Source organism: Polypterus senegalus, chromosome 7 (assembly GCF_016835505.1).
Source record: "Polypterus senegalus isolate Bchr_013 chromosome 7, ASM1683550v1, whole genome shotgun sequence".
Lineage (NCBI taxonomy): Eukaryota > Metazoa > Chordata > Cladistia > Polypteriformes > Polypteridae > Polypterus > Polypterus senegalus.
The window spans coordinates 155,924,894-155,951,102 of NC_053160.1; the positions used below are offsets into that span (position 1 = coordinate 155,924,894).

The 26,209-nt window shown below is 37.5% G+C and overlaps 1 long non-coding RNA gene across 1 annotated transcript in view; it reads right to left on the reverse strand.

The window, feature by feature from the left end:
* LOC120532930 overlaps window positions 1–11,409 on the reverse strand; it is a 40,097-nt gene extending 28,688 nt beyond the window's left edge. Inside the window, exons 1-2 of the long non-coding RNA XR_005634411.1 lie at window positions 11,149–11,409; window positions 9,792–9,847 (exon numbers count right to left, since the gene is read on the reverse strand). This is a non-coding gene — a long non-coding RNA (uncharacterized LOC120532930). The remainder of the gene's footprint in view (window positions 1–9,791; window positions 9,848–11,148) is intronic.
* Window positions 11,410–26,209: the final 14,800 nt, after the last annotated feature.

The window sequence follows — 26,209 nt, forward strand, 5'->3', positions numbered from 1 at the left end:
CTTCATCCTACACACTTATCAATAGTGGTTCTTTAATGGCATTATATGGATCTTTATTGGGTTGTGTGGCTCCTTGTAGAGCTATTGCTTGACAAAGCACCATCCCATCCTGGGAAAGGTTCTCTGTGTATGAAGTTTATGCTTTTTAGAAATTAACTTAAATGTAGAAAACCAAACTGAAACATTTAATGTAAGGCAAGCTACCAGGCAGGACACTAACAAATTAAGGAAACCTGGATTTGATCTGTGTTACTAGACGTATGCAGGAATAGTCCTTTAGACATATTAGTATTTCACAAACCTGTTACCATACATTTATGGTTATTTACTGTTTGGGGCCTGTTACAGATCTAAATAAATACAGGTTCTCTCTGAAACCTTTAAGTGGATGGTTCTCCTATGGAATCACTCTGAAAATCCACTCTGGCAACTTTATTTTTAAGATGGTGGTAGACATTATGCAGAAGCTTTACCGGCTACACTTGATGAAATAAATAAAAAATAATATCCTCAATCCTGCCTAATTCAGTTTAAGGTTGTGTGGAGCCAGTCCTGGTAGTATTGGGTGCAAGGTGGGAAACAATCCTGGATGGGGCTCAAGGCCATCACAGATAAATAAAATTATTCCTGAATTAAGTTTTGCATAATAAATACTTTTTAAGCATTCAATTTCCATAGCTCCTTTACCGGACTACTTCTTTAAAGTATCTATTATAATTTTGATCCCAACTAATAACATTTTGCATGTTGACCAAGTAGGAACATAATCCAAGCAATCTTGTAGAACGATGCTGTACCACCAGGTAAAAGTAACTCAAGCTATTAACTCATACCACAGACAACCGCTAAAAAACATTTACAATACTGATTTTATTGCTAACACGATTTAAAAAATGCAGAATTAGTGCAAAATATCTAACTAAAACTATTAATATTACAAGCTTTAATCTGCCTGTGTACCCTAATTACTAAACAAATAAAACCAGGAGAAAGAGTCAAGCCACTCAATCACATGGCTTTATTCCTAGAATCATTCTTTTACAGAATTCTGAGAAAAAGCAGCAGATTGTTTCCTGCTAGATTTGTGATTCAAAAGGCACTGGTTTTGGATGTGTGTGTACCTTAAAACAAATTAGCCTGATTTTCAGCATGCACTGCTAAGCCTTAGCCACCAATAAAACAAACCATTTCTTGAATACAGCTTTAATACCAAAGGCTTTGGCATCTTCATGTAAAACACAAGCCAGAGCGTTGGCTGCCAGTAGTCTATGAAGAAACTTTACTCCTGCTCTGGCTTTATGTATGCAAGTATCTGCTGACAGAGAATCAATGGGCTTTTATGTCCACCTAAATTAAGAATTGCCATTAACAGCAGATCTAATTAAAGGAATGCGACTTCCAAGAATTGGGTCTTTTAATTCACTCTATGTTATATGGTATAAGACAAATGAAGCATATGCTTTATTACTGTGCTGCTCACTTTCATAAAAAAACGGGCAAAGATGTGACCTCCTGCAAAATTTAATTTTGCAATCAGTATTTAATAAAGCTCTGAAAAAAAATCATACTGTATACTGTATACACTACAGGTCAAATGTTTTAGAACACATCAGTTTTTCCAGTTTTTCTTCAAATGTAACCACTTGGAATGTAATTAATGACCTAAAATGGTGAAAAGGTAAGCAGTAAACTGCCAAAGGTTTAAATTTAAAGTTTAGGTTAGCAAAACCTGAGAAAAAGAAAATTTCAGAATATTAGAAATAGGCAGAACTACTAACAGGTTACAACCTACAGATGTTCTGTAGCAAGTAAAGTGGCCATTCCTTAAAGGACAAAATAAGAAAGTGAGGCTTGCCTAGAACTTGAAATACCAGCTGTCTCCTCTTCATAGTAGAAACTGAGACTTGCTTTTCTCAACCACTGTTAAGCTGTGCTTGAAGCTGTTGTACTGTGAGGTGCCTATCATGCAAGCAGGTGACCCTGAGAGACTTGTCTTCTGATTGGCTTGTAACTTTGGGTCTGCCAGATCTCTACCTATCAGAGTTTCTTCCTGTTTCCAATTGCCTTTGGATTTTGCAGGACTCTGCACTCACTCATGGAGTCCCAAATGAGGCACATTACCTGCATTGTAAGGGAGCGTCAGTTATGGCACTACGGCCGTGTGGTGCGTTTCCCCGAGGGTGGTCCAGCTCATAGGATCCTCATTGTTGGGGACCCGAGTGACTGGACCAGGCCAAGGGGTCGTCCGCGTAACACCTGACTATGGCAGTTAGACGGTCATTTCCGGAGGGTGGGACTGGACCGTGTGTCTGCCTGGGGGTTGCCAACCAGGATACCGAGTTGTTTTGTCGTGTAGTGGGTGTGGCAACGCACTGTACCAGTGCATACTCCCCAACTTGACTTGACTTGACTATACTCGCTGACACTTTGATTTTTTTTTGGCAATTTCATTAAATGAAAGGCCTACACTTCTAAGGGTAATAATGCTCTGTCTCATTTCATTTGTTAATTACCATTGTCTTTCCATTATCACTGGAATTTACAACTTTCTACAGTGAAATATTGTCCCAGAAGTATTTCAGAGGGTGTACCAGCACAGTCTGTTCCAACTCTACTTTAAGATGGACAAGGGTTTTAAGTAATAACAAAAGTTGGGACACCTGGGCAAATTGTTTGCTTCAACTGGCAAGGCTTAATTTACTTTAATTGCTGCAGAATATTTGGAGGTTGTAACCTATTAGTTGTTCCCTGAAGAAGGCCCATTTGTAATATTGTGATATTTCCTTCCTTTTTCAGTGTTTTCTAACCTAATCTTTAAATTTAAACCTCTGACATTTTACCGCTTACCTTTTCACCACTTCAGGTCATTCATTGTATTTCAGCTGATTAAATTTGAAGACAAAATGGAAAAACTGAGGTGTTCTAAACCTTTTGACCAGTAGTGTGTATTTCCCATCACACCTTATTAAGTATAATTTAACTTTTAATTCAGTTTTAATAGGAATCTGAGGAATCTTACTTTATTGACAACTTTTATTAGACAAAAAAATAGAGTCATCACACATATACTCTTAACTTTCCACTGCAGATACACAATATTGTTACCATTTTGTAATACTGCCTATTTTAGAATAGTTGTGCTTTTGCTTTAGATTTTATCAAGCCTCTGTTTACACTATACAGAATCCTTGCCTTATTTATATTTACAGCAATGTTTGATTTGTCTTAACTAAACATTTGACCATAAAATGCTTTAGAGCACTCTCTGTAAAATGGGCCATATAAATACTCATTACAATTTTGACAATAACAGGTCATTCAAGCCAGCATGCTTTCCAATCCTATTCACCTAATTTCTCCAAAATAACATGAAGTCAAGATGTGAAGGTCTCCACATTACTACTATCCATAACAATATTTGCTAACTAATTTTTATTTATCTTTGGATTCCTGTATGAAGAAAAACTACCTAATGTTTGTGTGAAATCTCCACTTAACTTCTCTGTCTCCATGTTCTTATTGAAGAATTTCTTTTAAATGTATAGCAAAGATCACCTGGATTAATTCCACTCATAATTTTTATTCAGTTTAATTAAATTCATTTTTTTGTATAGGAATTATTACTGAATGCAGGATCAGGTACTGCAATAAGTTCACAAATTATTAATTACATAATGCATACACATAAGGACACAGACTTGTTTAAACACAAAGAAAGACAAATCAGTTCCAAACTGATCAATATAACTAACAATATATGTACAGTACATTACAATTATTGTTGATCTATGGCCAAATGAGAACAGGGGAGTGGAAAAGAACACCTCCAGTCAGCAGCAGTCCTGGAGAAAATAAACCTCTGGGGGTCCACGGTCACTTATAAAAGACAAAGCCAGATACAATTGCTGTTTCATTTTTCATTAATTTCATCATGTCAAATCATAAATTTAGTTTACTTAAAATTGAAAAATGTCAGCTCCTTCAATCTTTACCCATAGTTATGCCTCTCACTGATCACTATTTTCCGTACTTTCTCTAGTCCTGTTATACTGTTTTGTAATAAAGCGACCACAACTGGACAGAGTACATCACATGAGGCCTCACTAGTTTGCTATATAGCTTAATCATAACCTCTCTTGACTTGTACTCCACATATGACGATACATAACCTAACATCCTTTCACATTCTTTATCACTTCTGGTCACCTGATGCAGCAAGCAAAAAGTTCACTACAGCCTTTTAGGACCTACTCATAATATGTACTTTGAAGTTTCAAACTTCCCATTGTGCATTCAAATCTAATATTTTTACTTTAGATATTACATACTTTACATATTAAATATTAACAGTTTATTTATAAGGGAAATAACTTTTGCATTAAAATAAAAAAGTATACTCAAAGGAAATGGAGAGCAACATAGTGAATATTTATTAATTTCAACCCACATGAAACTCATTTGGATTGAGTGGATTTGAGAATATTATATTTTTGTGTATGTAAGACAGCACCAACATTCACCACGGAGTTCTGCACCTCAGAGCAGTCACAATATTGTCTCATTAAATAAAAAGATGTGAAGCCTTGTGACTCAAATGGCAGATTTAGTGCTGTAAATACCGAGTTCCCACTAAAGTAAAAAAAAAATTTAGTTCAATTTCCGCACATTATAGCATGCAGATTTTTTATGTGTTGCAATAGAACAGTACTTTAAAGTCAGCATCTCTTACAGCATTCATATATTTGGAGTTGCATATGTGTAGCATTTCTAAATGTGACACAGAAGGGTTTTGCACCAAGGGATTTATCAATAGTCTGTCATTAGAAACAGACCCCACACCATGTACCTAGTGTGTCCCTGATTCTGAGTTAAGTAAAATTTTCACCTATCCCAGCTAAATTATTAATAGCTTTATCTTCTAAAAACACCTACTTAATTTAAAGTAACCATGGGAGATACAGGAATCGGAGCACTGTTCTGAGACTCAAACTGCGCCTTTCAGACAATTCTGCTTTTTTTTTTTAATTTGGACCCCAAATAGGTAGTCAGTTCTCAAGCTTGTCTAATGATGCTGAAAATGATGGGTTCAGCATCAGTGATTTCACAGTTTACAACCTCAAAATTCATAGCCCCGAGTACAAGAAAAATACTTCCTAAGTTTTAGAATATCTCACAAAGAATAATAAACGTTAAAGAATATGGCCAAGTTTTGGACATCCATGCTGGCTCTCATAAAATTCATTTTCAGCAATCAGAGACATAAATGAGAAATTTTATATCAAAGGGCTACAAAGTAAAAAGAAACCTGCCTGGCCGCATCAACCTTATGCGTAAGACATGTTTCCCACACTAACTAGAGATTATCATTTGTTTGTCTTGTCCAATCATATGGGAGCAAAATTACTTAGTTGACTAATAGGAGAGCTGTATAGGTCACTGCTCTGTGATCTTAAATTGATGCCTTTTTCAACCATTTACATAATTTTGTCCGCACTACTACACATAAACACTAAAGGGGCATTTCAAAAATGAGTTTCTGCTATACAAATAAAACCAAAACTAAACAAATACAGTGGTGATTAAAAAAATTAAAAATAGTTATTTCATCAATGGTGCTAGTATATTTTGTTACATATTGTATAAGAGGCACAGATATGAATGCAACTATTGGCATAGTTTTACAAGAAATAACTATTCTCTTATCTTAAGAGACACACCACTCTCTTGGTTGAGGCCTCACCTGATGATAGATAGATAGATAGATAGATAGATAGATAGATAGATAGATAGATAGATAGATAGATAGATACTTTATTAATCCCAAGGGGAAATTCACAGTATGATTTTACCTTTTTCCAAAATTGCACAGTATAAATTTCAGGAGCTGACTTCGAGTTATTTGACATGATTCACTTCAAATGTCACTTAAATTATGAATGTATGCATGTTTCTGAATATACTTACATTTTATTTAATCATTCATTTTACTTGAGTGGGTAGTGTGTAGCCTTTGCAACACTCCATTTTGCCTTGGGATTGATGAAGTACATATCTATCAATTGATCAGTCCATTTATCTGTATCCAGTTATAATTTCCTTTACCCATAAAACCCTCCCAAAACCTGTAAAGCTACTTAAAATAAGCTTTAATAAACAGTATTAATTAATTAAATGACTAAATAATTATCCAAAAACTATTCAATTAATTAAATTATTACATCACAATAATGAAAAGAATGAATTAATCAAGCCTACAGTATTATCCAAAAGGCAAAATCCAATCAATAATTCCTAAAGATAATAATTCTAGAGATTCTAATGAATGGGACACATGAAATGTACTAATACAAAAAAAATCACAAAAGAAACAAGGATTGGCCTTCACATTTTTCAAGAAAAGCACACGTTGGGAGCCAAAGAACACAACAGCTAAAATGTGCTAATGCCTCAGCAAAAAGCTGCTGTGGCTAGCAGAAGGCTTTTATAGTCGTCTCAGATGACTACGGCACCTGAGAGGAGTAATACAAATGGTAGTTCCACCCTTGCAAAATCAGGACAATATTATAAAGGAAACTAGTAAAAAAAATGACAAATACAAAATAGAACATAAATAGTATAAATTTAAATGATGAAGGAAAAACAGATATAACATAACAAGGGTCAAGACACTAATGCAGTCCTGACATTTACCTGTCTATCTCTATCTGGTATTCAGTACCTTTCCTATCTATGTGCTACATGTGTCTGTCTATCTAATTATGTTATTTCAAACATAGGATTTGGAGAGAGCTGGAGCCTGTGTCAATGTCTACTAGCCCACAGCAGGAGGCAACTCTGGGTGGAACACAACTCAATTGCAGGGCATACTCATTTAAAAAAAAAAAAAAATCAGAATAGCCAGAAAAAATCCATGCAGCTACTGAAAGATAACTACCACCAGACAGTGATGTCTAGACCAGCATCTGATATCGGAATTCAGGAGCAGTGAGGCCCAGATGTTAAGGGAGAGTTATTTCTACAAATACTGAAATATAACGCTGATTACTTTTAGTTTAAAAAAGCCTGAAGTTTAGTTTGCCTGAATATGCATGTTATTTCTTTTACAAATGTTAAACATTTAGTTATAACTTTTAAAACTATGCAAAATTACCTTTCTCTAGATTTGTAACATATCACAAAGTTCAGGTGCTTTCTCAATATGCAGAACACAGAAAAACTACTTCATTCATTTTCCTAAAGCATAATTAACAATTACAGTATAATGTTTTAGCGTCAAAGGCTGTCCGGTTCATTCAATTTATATTTTATTATTAATCCAGAACACAGAAAAGGATAATAAAAAGGAAAATAAAATAATATATCACTTTACTTTTTGAACTTCTGCACTTAACATATAAAGTTGTAAAATTCTTCAATCACACAATCCACAGGACAGGTAAAGCATATTTAGGAGTCAGAGCCTTTAGCTATTGATTACCCATACTCCATCAAAAACAGTGATGTCAAATTGGTGTTGGAATTTAAATAAAGAAAGCTCATTATTGCATTGTAATATGCCATTAATAAAGTGTGTCACTAGTGTCCCTTGCTTAAAAACTAAACCAATTGTTGCAAGTAGTTCTTTTTACATCTTCCTCAGTCTCTCTGTCCTCTGGTGGCACTTCAGGATTCGGACATACTGATAACCCTACTCCTCCTAAGGCTGAAATCAGTGTGTCATCTCCAACTACACAGACTCAGTGTAAAGACCCTAGTAAAAGTCCCCTAAAAGTGACACTTCACTGCACCACTGTACTTAAACAACGTCCAAGGGGGTAGCAGAGCATCCGTCCATCAGTTGAAGGATTTTGTCCCCCACCCTTTTTTTCCCCCCCTAATAAACATGCTTACAGAGGTGTATTCTTTTTCTGGAAGACAATGAATACTGAAATTTTTTTCCAATACTTGCCAGCTGACCTTTGCTTATTATATTTATTACTTTGACATATTTATATTGTATACATTTATATTATAGAAAATGCATGGAAATTTTAAGATCTTAATTTAAAAAGATGCACAGGTGTACATATGTGCATGACTGTTTATCATATTTTTATATTTTATTTTGTGTATCACTTTAAAATTTATACATGCAAACATGCACAGAGCTGCAAACTTTTCAATGGAAATGTCTTACATAAAAATACAAATAAAACATTTAATTTAAACTATATATTAAGATACCAAACACTCATAACAAAACTGCACCTACATACACACACACATACATGCATATATATATATATATATATATAATATAGATCAATAGAAATTCCCTACCCATAGTTGATATACAATCCTTTTAATATATTTTAAATGGATTAAGGACTCTGAACCATACTGGAGAGATGCAAGAAGGGAACTGACTGAGAGCCTTGCTTGAATCCTGATATTCCTCATGTATACACCCCTGCTGGACTGAAATAGACTCTTCTCCCGTGTACCTTGTCTGTGCCATATAAGGAAAGGATGACTCAGAGCCTCAGACTCTACAGTACACCAGACAGAAAGAATGAGTCGCAGTGCAGCCGTGGAGGGGGATCACTCTAAGGTTAGTCTCTGAGAAAAGCTTCAGCTTGGGAGCTTGGTAAAGCATGTGTGAAGGGAAGAATGCACAAGTTGGCATTGTTCTTGGCTACCCTTGACTTTGACTACTGATGCAGTCAGCTAGTGAAGGTTAGCACTGTTTCCACGTGCCCCATAATGGCAAAAATACAGTATATTACATATAAACAGATGCATATGTCCATACACAACTCACAACCACACAGCTATTGTATATTAATATGAACCCATTACAAATATTTAACTGCATGTATATAAATAAAGCTTTTTAAAGTAAACATGGATACATTATGTAGACAGTAATATCTTCTAAACACAGCATGTAATCTATCAATATTCTAGAATGAATTTGTTTACTGAATGCCAAAAAAAAGCTATTTATTGTACTTTAAGGAAATTTTAAGCATTAAACATTTGGGTAGAACTACAGTGTGTTTGGTCAAAATGCCATCAGAATGCTTGAGGTAAATTCAGACATCTCAGAAGATGAGAAAGGCACTGAAAGAACATTCATACAGAACCTACACTGTAAAGATCAAAACAAGGTGTCCAGGGAACCTATTATTCATACTTGTCTACAATACTGCCTACAGTTTTGGTTCAGTGTGGCATTAAAACATGAAAAAATAGAACTGCCTTCACTAAGCTACATTCACAATTAAGATTCTCAATAAGGACAAAAGTGGTACTGAATCTGAAATTCTTGTACCTTTGCTTTGCAATTACTGCAAAACAAAAAAAAAGGACTAAAAGGGCACATTTAGTAAAAAAAAAAGGAGTTTATGGTATCTAAATAATGCCACTTCTACTTCAGGTACACTGTTTTTTTAATTGTAATAATACTAACAAAAACACTTTTTAATACACAAATCAGGGCTGATAAATCATAATTGGCAGTGATTATTCCATATTAATTTCAACTACATTTGTCAGCATATCAGCAAATTTTACATGAGCGTATTGCATAGTGTTTCCACAAAATAAACGTATAAAAGCTATTCATAATATAAACCATGCGCCTGCATTTTAAGATAACGTTAACGAGGGAAGAATACAAAAGGGTTAATACATAAATAGGTTTATTTGATACCTTGGCATTTTAAAATGATCAAACATGAAGAAATAGCACCTGAAGGAAAAGCCGGCAGTTTGAGATTTGATAAGATAAGGTTAGAGCTCAGGCTTACCATCCTCCTGCCGAACGCTGCAGTCCCTCCACTCTCCAGCCCCAAAGGGTAGTACACTGTGAGACAAAGAAGGCACAAAGGCAGAAAAAATTGGAGACATGTTAGTCATCGCAGTGCATGCTAGATGATCGATGCATGAACAAAACTAATCGTTATTGCCACCCTCCGCACTATTTCGACTTTGCGGCGTGAACTGAGCAGAAATCTGACAAAGGCTAGACGAGGCGAGACGGTACCGAAAGGGTTTCGCATGACTTCATCGGTGCGTATAAATGTAGGACAAAGGAATCCCTGCAATTTACAATACGTCTCCACACAAACCTGAGCGGTTTCGAGTCTCCTTGCAATACGAACGGCATAATAAATATTCCCTCTCAAAATCGCGCTTTCAGGAATATATCACCCAAGTGGCTGAACAGAAAATCAAGATCAATCAAACACCAGATTGAGCACATTGCTCATCCTTTATGTTCAAAATCGCCGGTCACTGATCCGCTCTGAGGACAAATCGGCAAATGAATCCGGGTCCAAAAAAATGCTGGAATCACGTTGCTTTTTAAGCTTTTTTCCTTTGTTCATTTAGTTCGGCAAGGGATTTTCCGGACATTGAGCAGAAATACATTCTTTAAAAAAACGTGCATAATAATAAATCAACACTGCATTATAGAGCTGAAAAGTACATGGTGCATGCACTTTGCGTTTTCCGATTAAGTTCTGCAAGATTTCTAAGCTGTCAATCCATAACCCTACACCCCCATCCCACGGGCCGCGATCGCGCAAGTCAGGCGTCTTTTGAACTACTTTCCACGTTAAAAAGTACAGTAAAGTTGGCTTTCCATTAGCTTGTAGTTCTCTTTTTTCTTTTTACGACAATCAATGCTCTGTCGTTTTCGTGCATACATCTAATTCTGAATTTCAGTAACAGCATTACTATCACATTACACAATTTGATACTTTAATAGAAAGTATCAAAGAAAGGAAAAATATACATAGCTTAAAAACGAGGTGACAGTGGTACAACCGCGGCTTGCAAACTGAACACAATGAGGGGAAACAAAACATGCATCTCACACCGATCGCCCATTGTAAGTAACTCAGCAGAAACGAATCAAAATAAATACCGGCTTAGAAGTGCACATCATTTGATACTTCAACACAAATATAGTGAGACAGAAAAAAATACATAAAACGAATTAAAAATAATAAGGGGCAACGGTATAGCCGTGGCTAGCAAATTGAAAACAATGAAGGGAAACACAAAAAACATGCATCTTATACCGATCGTCCTTGGTAAGTAAGTCGATGAAACGAATCGAAATAAATGATCGGATTAAACGCGTGCACACATCATACTTACAGACAAAAGCCCCTGTTCCCTTCCACTGTCCTGCCTCTACATGAGCAAGGTACTGAAATTAGAAAACGGGGGCATGCTGTAGTAAAGAAGGAGGGTAGGGGGAGGCACTGCAATCCTATAAAGGGAATGCAGCCTTGGAGAAAAAAAGTGTCCCTCTCCAAGACTTTAGCAGACTGTGAGCTGTATATTAACAATGAGCTAATTCTGATGACTGCTGGCCCAGAACCAACCCCTCCGCTTTTGCTACTGCAGAGCCAGACTGCTTACTCTGCAATAATCGGCAACTCAAGGTCCCCCACTGTCTGGAGCCGCCGATTCCAACCAATCACAAAGAAGAAATCAGAGTCAACCGTCCCTGCTGCCGAAGTTATTCACTGGGTTCCTTCTGATAGGCCGTTGTCGACTACAGCTGTCCAGTAATCCGTGCCTTGGACACGTTCTTTTGGCTCTGATTGGTGAGGCAGGCTGACTATCAAGTCATTCCTGAACGCGGCTGCTATCAGAGGCTCAGACGTGAACCCGAGCCAAGGTGCTGCAGAATTTTGAGCTTCTGCCAAGTCTTTGCCTGGAGTTACATACTGTACGTGTTATATAAAAGGGCGTTTAAGGAAAAATGCAGGCAATTGTATACCCGTCTAGTATGTCAAGCAGATTAAGATAGTCGATATGAAAAAAAAGCAATTTTTGTGTTTAGTTCTTTGTTTTGTCGTACGGCTCAAGCGTTCCTAGATAGCCAGATACCGTGACTCACGCCGGTACAGAATTGCTATCAGTATTTTGATTTAACATTACGTGTAATTGATTTGCATGTTACCTTTGTATAGAGCGGCATATGGAATGCAGCATCTTTTACAGGTATTGTGACTTGGAGCTATTGTCGCCCACTTTGCACGAACCAATAGTCTAGCAAGTGCACACATTCTTTAAAACGTGTCCGTCGATCATTTTTCAGTGAAAATCTTTATACCCTTAAAATGTTCACAATTAGCTGCTTAACAATACAATTTAAAATGCATTGAAGTAGGCGTCTTTTGGAAATATCAACAAATCAAATCTAAAACTGAATTAAAAATTAAACATACGTCTCAAAAGTCTTCATATCTAATGAAGCAGTTCGTTCTGCAGTAAGAACGACAATGACTTTGTGGATTTCAAGACCATCTAAGCACATGCTTGTAGTTTCTTTCAGTTTTTCATAACAGCAAAACGGTCAAAGATCTTTCAACTTGGTAAGCTTCAAAGCCTGATACAGATTGCCTCTTAAAATCTTATCTGGGTTTGGACTGGGCCACTCTTGGACAAAGGACATTTTTGCTTGTGGTACTTTGTGGTTTCTGTTGGCTCTTTGTTCTTGTTTTTTTTTTTTTTATTGATCACATGTCTGAAATTTTACTGAAAATTCCACTTTTTCTGAATTCCCAGCTATTCCATACACTCTAAAGATACATTTACAACATAACATTAAAAGCATTGCTGCGGTTTTTATTTATATGTATAGGTATGCAATCTGTGTATAATCCCAGTGCTTACATAGAAAAACCAGTATGTGCCATACATGACTGCATAGAAAAGTGACATCATGTAGGGCTATGTAAAATGATTCTTAATGAAAGTTATAGCACAGAAGTTGGAAGGTTCTCTTTTTGTAGAGTTTTTTTTTTTTAATTGCCACTTTACTTATGGTCATTTGTCACATTTCTTTATGACATCAACAGATCCCTCTTTCCAATTTCAAATCTGCTTAATCATGTTCAGATTCACTGGTCCTGGAGCTTATCTGGCAGTATTGGGCACTGACCACCCCTGCATTTACTCACCTATATGGGACCAAGCTGGAGTTAGCAATTAAGCTCATTGTATTTTTAGGATGTTGAAGGAAACCAGAATACCATGAAAAAAGGCCACACAGACGGGAAAGTATACAGATTGCACATAAACAGAGGCATGAACCCAGGACTCTGCATCTGATATGAGTAGCACTAAAGACCATACATGGAAGTTACTAGATATGATGGTGAGTCAAATGAAAACCTTACTTTTTTAAAAATTATTTATTGAAGTGTCATACAACTGTATAATTATTTTGATGTAATCTATATGGCGTTTGATACAAGTCCAAGTGCTTCCAAAGTCTTTTGGTCAAGTGTGTTTCTTTGAGTGGTCAAAAATGTAATCACTGTGGGTGACATCCGGCAAGCAATAGTGGACGTAGAAGACACTCAAAGTACAGATCATTGATGGATGCAGCTGTTGCAAAGACAGTATGGGGCTAAGCGTTGTCATGCTGCAACAAACAACTGGTCCCTGAAGAGGTCCACATTGTTTGGATTTGATTGTGGGTGAAGGTTTCACCCCTTTACTACCCAGAAAGCAGATGACAGAACACTGCTCCTGCTTGGTGCATTTTTCCAGTGTGGCTGCCATCTTTATACTGACACTTTTATATCATGTAGCTCATCCACACCATGCTTCCACCTGCTGGGCACTCCTAATCTCATTGCTAACAATGTTGCCAACTTACATGACAATGGCAAAGTGTTTAGAATTTCTATTGCAATTTTAAGGTTTTCATCTGACGCACCCTTCTACATCCATCTAGACTACTGCTGCTCATCCAGAGTTGGTTCCTGCCTTGAACCTTTATTCTGCCAGAACTGTCTCAGGCCCCATGCTCCTGGGGCCTCATATATAAGGTTTACATACACACCGAAAGAGGCTTGAATTGTGTGTATGTAACTTCCCATGGAAAGGTCAGGACTTATAAAAAAAAAAACTTGATGGGGGAACATGTGAATATTTATAGCAACTGTGACCTATGCATACACAACATTTCAAAGAAACTCTGAAATGATGACACCCTAAATGAATTAATGAAATGCAGCCAAACCAGCTTAATGACGACTTGCATGCATAATTATACAGCGAGAATGAAGCTCCTTTGGCTAACCATGAACAGTGACATTTCTTTAACACACAAGTCATCTGTGATGCCAAGATGAGACTGACAAACGTCATGGCTTGATGGCCTGGGTCAACCTGAGATTCATTTATTTTGATGTAAAGTGGTTTGACAGATGTGATGGTGGCTGGCTTATTGGTAAAGTAATTTGCTGAATCCTCAGTGTTTAGTATGGCCTGTATTTTTCATTGTAACAGCAATTATGTCATTATATGTGATAGTGGCTACCTGCTGAAACTCTGATGCCTTACGCCTTTCCCTGACCCCCAGAATGCAGAGGAGAGGCGCTATGATGGCATATATTATGTTGTGCTCTAGGTTGCAGAGTGCAGCCAGATACTCTTGAATGCGAGTGTTGGTATATCAGTGCATCAGGTAGAAAGCTTCTCTACCAGCCAATGAAGATCTGTAGCATCATAATTGAATATGTATGAGGCTGATTAGCATGCTTCCCATATGGATGTTTCAGGGCAGCACTCGAGATGCGTTCATGTACACAAATTTACAAGGTGATTGTGATTTATAAAGGGTAAAATATGTAGACATATAGGAATGTCAGGTTAATTACACTGTAACTACTATGTAATTACCTGTATAAGTACAATGTAACTATGAGTTATTACTCTGTACTTACTGTGTAATACAAAGTAACGCTATAGTTAATTATTCAGTATCACTCAATTTATCACTGATCCAAAAACAGGTGTACTTACATAGTTATGATGTATCTGTACTTTCAAAATGTAATAAAAACATCAGGGTATGTAACTACAACTATGTAACAGATGTTCCACGGTCTGGGCAATTTTAATGGAGAATCGCAGTGATAACTGCATAGGTTTTCGATGATACTTCAAGATCTGTTTTAAATGGTGAAAGCTCATTTGCAAAAAGGTTAACACATTTGCCTCACAGATATATTATCCTGAGATGGAATTCTGTCTGGAGATATGTGTGTAAAATTTGTACGTTCTACCCATGTTTCCTTCATGGGTTTTACTGCCACATCCCAGGGACATGTAAGTTGGGTTACATGGCCACATGTGTGAGAGCATGACTGCTGGTATGTTTGTCAGTGGGCCTTACAATGGGATGGCTCCCCATCCTGGGCTGTTTCCTGCCTTGTGCCCGGTGATGCTTGGAATGGCTCTGCAGCCCTGTGTACCTTGATTGAATGATGCACGTTTGGCAGTATTATGTTAGGGATGGGTATAATAATAGCACAAAAAATTCAACAATAAATAGTGTAACACAACTACAAGAATGTGACAAATGTTTGTTTAAGCAATACATGTCAAGGAGGTGCCCCTCTAGATTTTGGGAAAAAGCCTTAACCATTTTGCAAAGATATTTTCACCATTTAAAAAAGATATTGAAATATCATTGAAAACCTATGCAGTTATCACTGCAATTCTCCATTAAAATTGCCCAGACCATGGAACATCTGTTACATAGTTGTAGTTACATGCCCTAATGTTTTTATTACATTTTGAAAGTACAGATACAATGTAACTATGTAAGTACACTTGTTTTTGGATCAGTGATAAATTATTAAATTGTAATTATATACACTGTGGAATAACAATGACAACTGAGTAATTAACTATAGTGTTACTTTGTATTACACAGTAAGTACGAAGTAATAACTCATAGTTACACTGTAATTATACAGGTAATTACACAGTAGTTACAGTGTAATTATGGACACTTAATGTAAAGTGTTACTGGTTTTTTTCCCAGTTTTTTTTTTTTTTTTTTGCAATGCAGATATTTTCATGCTCAAATCCACACAAAGTTATATAACAAGGCCCCTGAAATGGGTTCAGTAGATTCAGAGATGGTCAGAGCATGTCTCCTTTCTATTTTGCCAATCACTTTTCATCTATTGTTGTTCAATTTAGGTACTCGTTGAAGATGTTGTTAGCTGTATGTGACAAAGAGTGGAAAAGTATATGAGCGGCAAAAATCCAATTGGAGTATCCTCACAAAGATCACATTCTGGGATTCAGAATCAAATTGGAACTGGGGTATACATACATATGAATCAAGAAAAATGAATTTCAGGTATCTTTGTGTTCTTTGCACAGCAGTGCAAAAAACCTGATTTGTGTCAGATATGTCACAGACTTGAAAACAGGCCTGATGATAATGCCAATGTAAAAGCTTTCTGTGAGGCTTTGCTCGTGGATCTGCCTGTACTTGGCACCATTCCTCTTTCCCACAAGTTTGACAGTCCCTTGAGCTCTTGTTGTTACAGAATATTTAAAAACCATAATACTACCAATACCATAATGCAGATCTCCTGCACTAAGGATAGCATCACAAGGCTACAGTGACGTGTGTTATTTCACCCTGCATTTCACTTTAACTCAAAGCTCATTCAGCCATTGTATTCCTTACGTGGTTATTTGCAAAAGCAATGCAATTGTTCAGATGGTTCTTCATTACTGCCTGCCTTCTTGCTGTTTTTTCTTTTACTAAAATTGCAATAAATGATGTGAAATTAATAGCATCATTCACAATTTTTCCATACAACCCATTTCAGTGACACTGGGAGTCCAGATGTAGACACTAGCCCTGGAAAGAGTAACAGTGCATCACAGGACACACATCCAGTTTACTGTTACAAATTAACAGAAGACTCACATCTTCGGGATGTGAAAAGAGAATGTGCAAGGAGTGACCAGGCACGAATTCAATGTCACTGTAAGGCAGCATCTAATAACCAGTGTGCCTTGTTACACCTTCATAAGAAAGAAAAAAAACTGCTTGTGTCCCTTTTACTTTTCTCGAAACTTTATTTTGACTAAATCCCTTATCTTTCTGAGTTTCTGGAAATGTCTTGTGCTGTTCCCCAATACTTGCTGCTATGCCACCTTTATCCCCACAAGCTTCTTAGTTTTACATGCATAACAAACAGTAAGTCTAATATTGGTAGAACATGTTTTTGAATTAATTAACTAGTTACATTTATACAGTACTTTTCTAACTACTAAGCACTTTAGATGCACAACGGCGATCAACCTCAACCACCACCAATGTGCAGCATCCACCTGGATGATGTAATGGCAGCTACTTTTATACCAGTATGCGCACCACACATTAGCTACTAGGTGGTGAAGGAAGAAAAGGGGATGTTTAGGGGTCCAGAATAGATAAGACTGTGTTAGTGATGAGTATACAACACAAAGCTAATGGCAGGCTAAAACAGCAAACTGCAGGTTCACAAATCTTTGCACTGCTGTCTCCCCATCAAATGGGGGCATTCACAACAGCCCAATCCATACTGTCTTCCTTGCATCCGGTCCTCCAAGTCAGACAGAGCCTATGACATTAGCATAATCTACAGTGACTTTCTTGAAACTGACTCCCTGGTCAGACAGAGGCCATAATGACAGCAAAATCCACAACAGCTTCCTTGTACTTCTTTTACTCAAAGAGACAGGGACTATGACATTAACCGATTGTACAATTGCTTCCTTGATCCCCAATCCCTAGAGTATACAGTACTTGCATCCTTATCCCCTGTACTACATGAGACAGAGGCCATGATAGCAGTATAATCCACAGCAGCTTCCTAAACCAACTGTCCCCCTTGATTAGATAAAGGCCATGACAACACAATCCATCCTGTCTTCCTTGCACCCTGTCCTGCCATGGAAAAGCAGTGGCTATGATATTAAACAAATCTATAATTACTTCCTTGAATTCCACTCCCTGGTCAGACAGAAGTCATCACAACAGCACAAGCCACAGCAGTTACCTTGTATCTTTGTTCCCAGTTAGATCACCAGCTAGACAGAGGACATGACAACAGCTTTCTCACACATCTGTCCCCTTAGTCAGATAAAGGCCATGACATCAGCACAATCCACAGACGCCTCCTTACACATCTGCCTCCTGTTCAGGTGAAGGTCATGACACCCACATAATCAACAGTGACTTCCTTGCACCTCTGTCCCCCCTGGTTTGACAGAGCCTATCATATCAGTATAATCATTCTTTGCAGCTTATTTGGCCTGTCTAAAGTGTGTTCTTTGATTACTGTAATTTGCCTTGCCAAAGCTTATTTGCACAACACGCATTAACAGATCCCTGCAGTCTTGTGACAAACATGTCCAGCTGCACCCTGCCACTCACTAGAGTAGCAGCTGCAGCTCCCAGTCCAGCTGGCCACATCTCCTGCTCTGATTTGGCTCCCTAACATCACCTCATTGTCCTCTTTGAAACTGCCTTGCCTGCGGCTGACCTCACGCATATCTGTTGGTATTCTCAGCTCCACAACTAGCTGGCTGGTATCAGGTCTGTCAGCAATGACTGAGACAGTTTTCAAGCCTAAAGTTACTTGAGCTGCCACTTCTTTGCTCCTGCCGAGCTCCATTTACCTAATCAGAGTTTTCCTGTTCTGTTACATCATTTCTCTGTTTACATCCTTTTTCCACCTTTTCATCCCATAAAAAGAGATAGTTAATAAGTCATTGTAGTGCTGTATAGATTATAGTTATCATTTAACAAACAGAAATTTGTCTTAGGGTGCATCTATAGGTATTTAATTCAAATTCTATTTTAGTCTTGTTTTTGTCTTGCTCACTGTTCCTCAGTATTTACTGCTATGCCACCTTTATCCTCACAAGTTTCTTGGTTTTACATGCATAACATACAGTGAGTTTGATAGTGGTAGAACCTGTTTATGAATTAATGAACTAATTACATTTATATAGTGCTTTTCTGACTACTAAGCACTTCACATAGACAATGGCGATCAACCTCAACCACCACCAATGTGTAGCATCCACCTGGATGATGTAATGGCAGCCATTTTTTCACCTATATTCTCACCACACATTAGCTACTAGGTGGTGAAGGAGGCTGAAGAAACAGTCAGGCAATTAGAGAAAAGGAGATGATTAGGGGGCCAGAATTGACAAGGCTATGTTGGCGATGATTATATAACACATGGTTAATGGCTAGCTAAAACAACAAACTGCAGGTTTACGAATCTTTGCACCACTGTCAAATGAAGACCTTGATAACAGTACAATCCATGCTGTCTTCCTTGCATCTGGTCCTCCAAGTCAGACAGAGGCTGTGACATTAGCCCCATTATAGCTTCATTCCTAATACACGGTATAGCTCTTTACATAGTTCAAGCCTGAGCTGTAAATTCTACTAAAGTATTACTCATGGCCACATCTCAGTCTTTTTTCCCCTAATGTTATATTCATAGAAATATCTGTCGCAGAGGTCATCACCAGTTCACTCCCATGGAGTCAATACATTCAAGGGTAGAGGAGATGGGCTAAGCCTCCCAAAAAAGACAACACCACAAACCAACCCTAAGACCAAGACAGATCCCTTAATACTGTTTTTTAAGTGCGTTTGACACATCATATAATAAATCATAAATAGTAAGGCTATGATCGATCATTAGGCATTCTGTCCAAGAGTGATTCAGATTGACTGAACAGATTCAGGCAATAGATAGATGGTTGGATACATTCATATCTTCTAGAATACCACTGTTTCATGGCTATTAGACCTCACTCATTTCAATCAGTGCAATGCTTCCGTGATTCTAACGTAGGCAAGAAAAGTATGTGAACACTTTGGAAATTACTAAAATTATGTTTAGTATTAATATTTCCTATCAATGGTTATTATTATTATTATTATTTATTATTACATGTTGTAAATTAGCTTTAGAATATGGTCTGAACTTTACCTAAGTTACAGTAATGAACAAACACAATCTTGTTAAATAATAACTCACACATTACTGTTTTTTGTACATGTCGAATACATCATTCAAATATTCACAGGTGTAGGTTGTAAAAACAATGTGAACCCCTCGTCTACTGACTTCAACAAAAACTTACTGCAGTCAGGAGTCGGAAAACCTGAAGTCTAGTCAATGAAATGAGATTGGAGTGTGGTTTAGAGATACTTTGGCTTATAAAAAAAACTCTGGCACTTTGAGTTTGCTGTTCATAAGAACCATCTACTTATTTAAAGGAAGTCTCACAAACAAGAAATCTCAGAAGGTCTATGGACAAGGGTGGGCTGAGCAGGTTTTTGTTCCAACCCAGTTGCTTAATTAGAAGCCACTCACCAATAACAGATCTTATTTAATTTCATGGCTTGTTAGTGTTTTAACTCTACCATGTCAGTTCATTCTTAAAGCATAGATTTTTTTTCCTTCTGAATGATACATGTATCATCCAAGTGATATAAGCCTAAAACAGATGAGTAATTTTCAGTTCTTCATTATCTCTTCAGTTTCCTTCTGATTACTTAAACCAAATGGTGAATGATGAACACTCACGGGTGGAAATGGAGACAAGCTAGATATAGAACTGCTGGTTCTTTTATCATTTCCATCTTATTGCTAATAAGGAGCAGTAAAAACAAATGAATTACAGCTGTTTATGACTAAAATAAGCAATTATGGGTTCAATAGTTTAACAAGGGAGACAACTAAAATGAAGCAGAAAAATGTCACTTGAGCAATAAGTACTTCATCAGCAAAGAATGATTACTCATGAAGCAATTGGGCTGAAAAAAAACCTGAAGCCACTGTGGCCCTGCAGGACAGACGTTGCTCTGACCTGATTTACAGGGTCTGAATTGTAAGTAGCAAATAAATTAAATGAAGTTAATAAGTAGGAAAAACTAGTCATTAATTAAGAAAATAGTTAGAATGAAAACCTGTAGCCAGTGTACCTCTCCAGGGGCCTCATGTATAAACGGTGCGTACGCACAAAACTGTTACGTATGAACGTTTCCACGCTCAAATCATGATGTATAAAACCTAAACTTGGTGTAAAGCCATGCAGATTTCCACGGTAGCTCATACCCTGTCGTATGCAAGTTCTGTGCTTGGTTTTGCAGACTGGCGGCACCCAGCGTAAAAGCAGTGCTACTGTTCCAATGTGGTTTCCCTTTCTTTTTTAGATCCACATCCCTGACGTGGCTTTATAAATACACTGAAATTAACTGCATATTGTTTATTAGTTTAATGCATCTGATTGTAATTAACCTGTAACAATATAATGGCCCACAGAATGGTCAAACTATTCCAAATACCATGACTGCTTTAGCATTGTTACTCTCACTGCACCTTCTTCTTTCAGCTGCTCCCGTTAGGTGTTGCCACAGCGGATCATCTTTTTCCGTATTACTCTCGCTGCACCACTCAGAATATTTTTATCACTGTATCTGAATGGGGAATCACAGCTGTACAGCAGCTGATCGGAAAGAGAATTATCGGTGTACAGCATCAAGCACATGCTGCCTCAGCCATGCTCTCTATTGAACTGCTCTAATATGGCAAACGCTTCAGAGCCTTTCCTTGCGGTTCATAAACAATTTCATCCCAAGAACTATAAACGCGCTCAATCAGTCCATCAAGTGCTCCTTTGTAGAATTGTTTGTACTTATAAGTACAATTACCTCACTGTAAACTTGCAATACAGTTATAATATTGCACAACCTGAGTCACTTTATAAAGTACGTATTTACATATGATGACAATATAATTTTTAAGATGAAATGCAGCAAAATAAAACTAACTTAATTTAAATAATCTATATTGTTAATAAATAAACATGTGAGGACATGGTGTCACAGCAGTAGTGAGGCGCTGATTGTTCCTGCCTTGCGCTGTATTCTTGCTGGGACTGGGCGACACTGGATGGATAGATGGATAAAATAATTAAACATGTACTACAAAGATATGTCAATGTTCCTTAAAAGTTTTGAAGAATCGGTGTGCTAAGCTTACAGATGGCTTAACATCTATTATAGAGCTGATTGTGTGGCGATTGGGTATTTGAAAAACAAAAGAAAGGACAGGAATTGGGGGTTAGTACATTTGAAAAAGACAGTACTGCTGCAATAAATAATTTTATCGAAGGTAGCACACAGTGCAACAAGCATCTTGCGTGAGGTATGAACAATCACTGCGTCACCGGGTTCCCAAGTTTAATAACATGCTTTAATTCTATCATCATGAAAATGATATCAAGTATACATCTCCATATTTTAATTATTCAGAGAGCTGTAATATCATAAATGTAATGGATTCTATGCCCTGTCGGAGGAAGAGAAAGCCCGTTTAAGAAGCAGGTAGTGATTCAAACACAGAGCACATAGGAGAACACATACAAAACAAAGCATTTAATGTGCTACTTTAGTTATGATAGGATTTGAGAAACTATAAAATTAAATGATTTTAAGATGAAGCTTATGATGTTCTACTTTTATGACAAAATAAACTACATGATTAAAGTAAAATTTAGAGATTAAAGTTGACATTCCGTGCTTTTTCCCCACTGCGTGCCTATTTTTTTTCTCTGTACCCTAATAAGCTTTCATATGACACTCTGATGGTGGGTTACGACTCGCCTTTTCACGGCGACTGATATCTGACAACTTCTTTTTTATTTCTGGCACTGTGCGACTATGTGAACTTGAGCTTTTGAGTTTCTCCGACACGCTATGTCACTCGATCAACTTCCTTTTGTTGTTTATACCACTGTTTAAACCAACAAATAGTACGCTTTTCCTTGCCTCCACTTGGTATTCGCTGAAATTCTTCTATTTCCCCCCCATGCTTTTGCCATTGCCTTTTCACAGAACGCTGAGCTTAAGGGCTATTTATATTGATTTGCATATTCAAAGAGGCATAATTCTAGGAGGAGACGGGGCGAGACAGCAGGCGCGTGCACATGCGTTACTTTTCACGCTGACCGGGATTTATGTAGCAGAAGAATGTGGAAGTTGGCATTCGCACAGATTTATGCATCTGGATTTTTTTGTGCGTAAACAAATTTCTGCTTTTGTCCATATGCCATGTTAGAGTGTGAATTGTATGCATGGCGTTATGCATGAGGCCATAGGATCGTAGTTGGCCACCCTTGGTCTATGATCAAGAAATGTTGATTTTGAAGCTGAGAACAGTTACAAAGCAATTTCAAGGAGTTTAGATATTCATCAGTCCACAGTTAGATAAATTTTATATAAATGGAGACAATTTAGCATTGTGGCTTCTAGCTCTAGAAGTAGGAGAGAAATAGGGGCCCACCCAAGATGACCTGAAAGGCACAATGCAGAGTGCTCAATAAGGTAAAAAAAAAAGAACCACAGAGTAACAGCTAAAGTCTTGAAGGAATCATTGGTAGAGGTTCACATCTCTGTTCATGAATCTACCATATGAAAAACATGAGCAGGCAAATCGAACAGGCACAGTGTTCATGGCAGAACACCAAGGAGGAAGCCGCTGCTCTTCAAAAAAACTTTTTTAAAAAACGTTTTCCAAAGATCACCTTGACACTCCACAACTCCATTGAGAAAAGGGTTTGCAGACTGATGAAATTAAGGTTCAGTTTTTCTTAAGGAATAGACAACAGTACATTTGGCATAAAAAGGGGCACCCCATAATATACATTTGTCATGGTGAAGTACAGAGAAAGTAACAGTTGGGGCTGTTGTGCTGCTTCTGGGTCTGGACAACTTGCCATCAAGGATAAAAATCATTTCCAAGTTTTTAGGGTATCCTACAAGGCAATATCAGAGTGGATGTCTGCCAGCTGAAGCTCAGTAAAGCTGGGTGTTGCAGCAGAACAATGGCCCTACATGTTGAAGAAAATCTGCTATAGAATGGCTTCAAAAAAAGAAAATCTGCCTTATGGAGTAGCCTGGTCAGAGCCCAGACCTTAACCCAATTAAGATGCTGTGGAATGACCTCCAGAGAGCTGTTCATACCAGACATCCCAGTGATATGGCTGAGCTCAAGCAAGTCTGTAAAGAAGAATGGTCCAAAATCTGTCCAGAACGTTGTGCAGCTTTGATCCACAGGTTCTTTTTTTTAGAAATTATTGTTACCAAAGGAGGTTCAACCAGTCATTCAATTTTATGGTTCACTTCAGATCACACTTTATGATCAATTAATTCAGGAAACCTGGTCATTCCAAAAGTTCACATACATACTATACATTTTTCTTGCCACTACAGCATCCTTGCCCCAAGGGATTGGTTTCTAACCAACCAGATTGGCATGATATCAACACTAAGTAATCATTATTCTTCAGAAAACATCAAACAATGTTCTCTCCACTTTGTTTCTGGGCATAAAATGGTTGTGTTGGAATATTTTATATTTTTGCATCTCTCAAAATCCAAAAAACTGAAGATGAGTCTATATATTTTATCACACTGTTTTGGAGGCTCACCTCCCAGCAACTAAATACTATGACTTATTTCAGACAGTACTGGAAGGCAGAATGGACTGTTGAGATTACCAGTAGACAGGCGCAGGGAGAGCCGTGAGAAGGACAGCTACAAAGAGGACAGTGAGGTGATGCCAAGAAGCCAAATCAGGGTAGGAGGCATTGGCAGCTGGGTGAGTGGCAGGGTGCAGCTGGACATTCTTTACATAGATTGGGAATTTGTTTAGTTAATAAATAAAACTCAAACAAGCACAGCCTATCTATAAAATGGCAGTACTGTTTGACTGTTCACTATGTGATGTGGGAGAGTGTGAACATTAACCGGACTTTGAGATTTTTCTTAGGTTAGCGTGATTTACTCTTTATACCATACTTAAAACAACTGGCCATTCCATAAAAATATATCTTACATAATGAATAATAATCAGACTGGGAAACATGGTGGCACAGGACAGGACCAACCTCACAGCTGGAGGAGAACTCCTTCAAATTCTAGTCTGATCAATTTGTATGTGGAGTTGTACCTTCCCTGTGTATCCACATGGGTTTCTCTAGCTCAAGGGTCTCCAATCTTTTTTCCCCTGAGAGCTACTTTTACAAAATGAAAATGGCCGAGAGCTACTCATGTTTTCTAACGTTTATTCTCATAGCTTATTTCAACCCAAACAAACTGAATAAACTTGTTTTGCATGAACATTTACAAAATGTTGGTGTCCACAACTCACATTTTGTATTAAAACATCACAAAGAATATTTAGTTCACCCGCAAGTGCATTTTGTATGTCTGTATGCATTTTCTAGTATATCTCACACTATTGAATTAAAACATGAATGCTGCCAAAACAAAACAATGCAATTACAAATACAGAGGTATTACTTATTCGTTTGTCATTTTGTTACATGTCACTGTTCCACTTCACCAGAGTATTCACATGTCCAGTTGCATGTATGATGTGTTTTTTAGTTAGTCAGATGACTGGCACTACATGGAGTCAACAAGAGAGGCAGGTGTCTGGTGGAGTGGAGCCACTTTGGTTCACTCTTATGGAGTCATTTAAATGTTCATCTGTCAGTCTTGTTCTGAACTTTGATTTCATGACATTCATGTCAGAAAAGGCAGACTCACTGTGGTACGTAGACCCAAACAAAGCAGGCATTTTCAGAGCTGCTTGGTGAAGATTCTTATAGTTATCTGGCTTTACTAAGCTTCAGAAATGCTGAGAATGCTGTTGAGACTTTAACTGCACATTATTTTGAAGGTGTACTAATATATAATATATAAAATCCAATGTCTGTCTGTCTGTCCGCTTTTCACGAGAGAACTACTAAATGGATTTAGATCGGGTTTTTTTCCATAATTTGCTTGAACATTCTGGTTAATTTTGCGACTTCTTTCGTTTCGCTATGTATCATATTTCACTTGCGGTAGCGACTTATTTGCATGAATCCGAGAAAAAGGCAGCGAGCCGAGGTGAGGGATTCTGTAGGATTCATTAACCCTTTGGCGAGCTATTTGGAAAGGAGTTGCGAGCTACTACTCCGCTTTCCTCATGCATCCAAGAAATGTGTAGTTTAGATCGATTGCTAACTGTAAATTGATTCAGTGTGAGGGAGTGGCATTCCATCCAGAGTTGTTCCCAGTCACACCCCTAATTCTGATAGAATAAACTCCAGCATGTGGTGCAGCTGTCATACTATAAAACACCTCACATCCTGTGAGACAGGTATTGGCCTAACATTGTTCCTTAGCATAAGTTATGGGTCATAAACGAGTCAAAGAATGCTGTTGAAAATGTAACATTTGTCATGTAATTTTCTAACTGGCTTAACCCAGACTAAGGTTGCATGGAGAGCTGGAACCTAAACCAGCTAATAC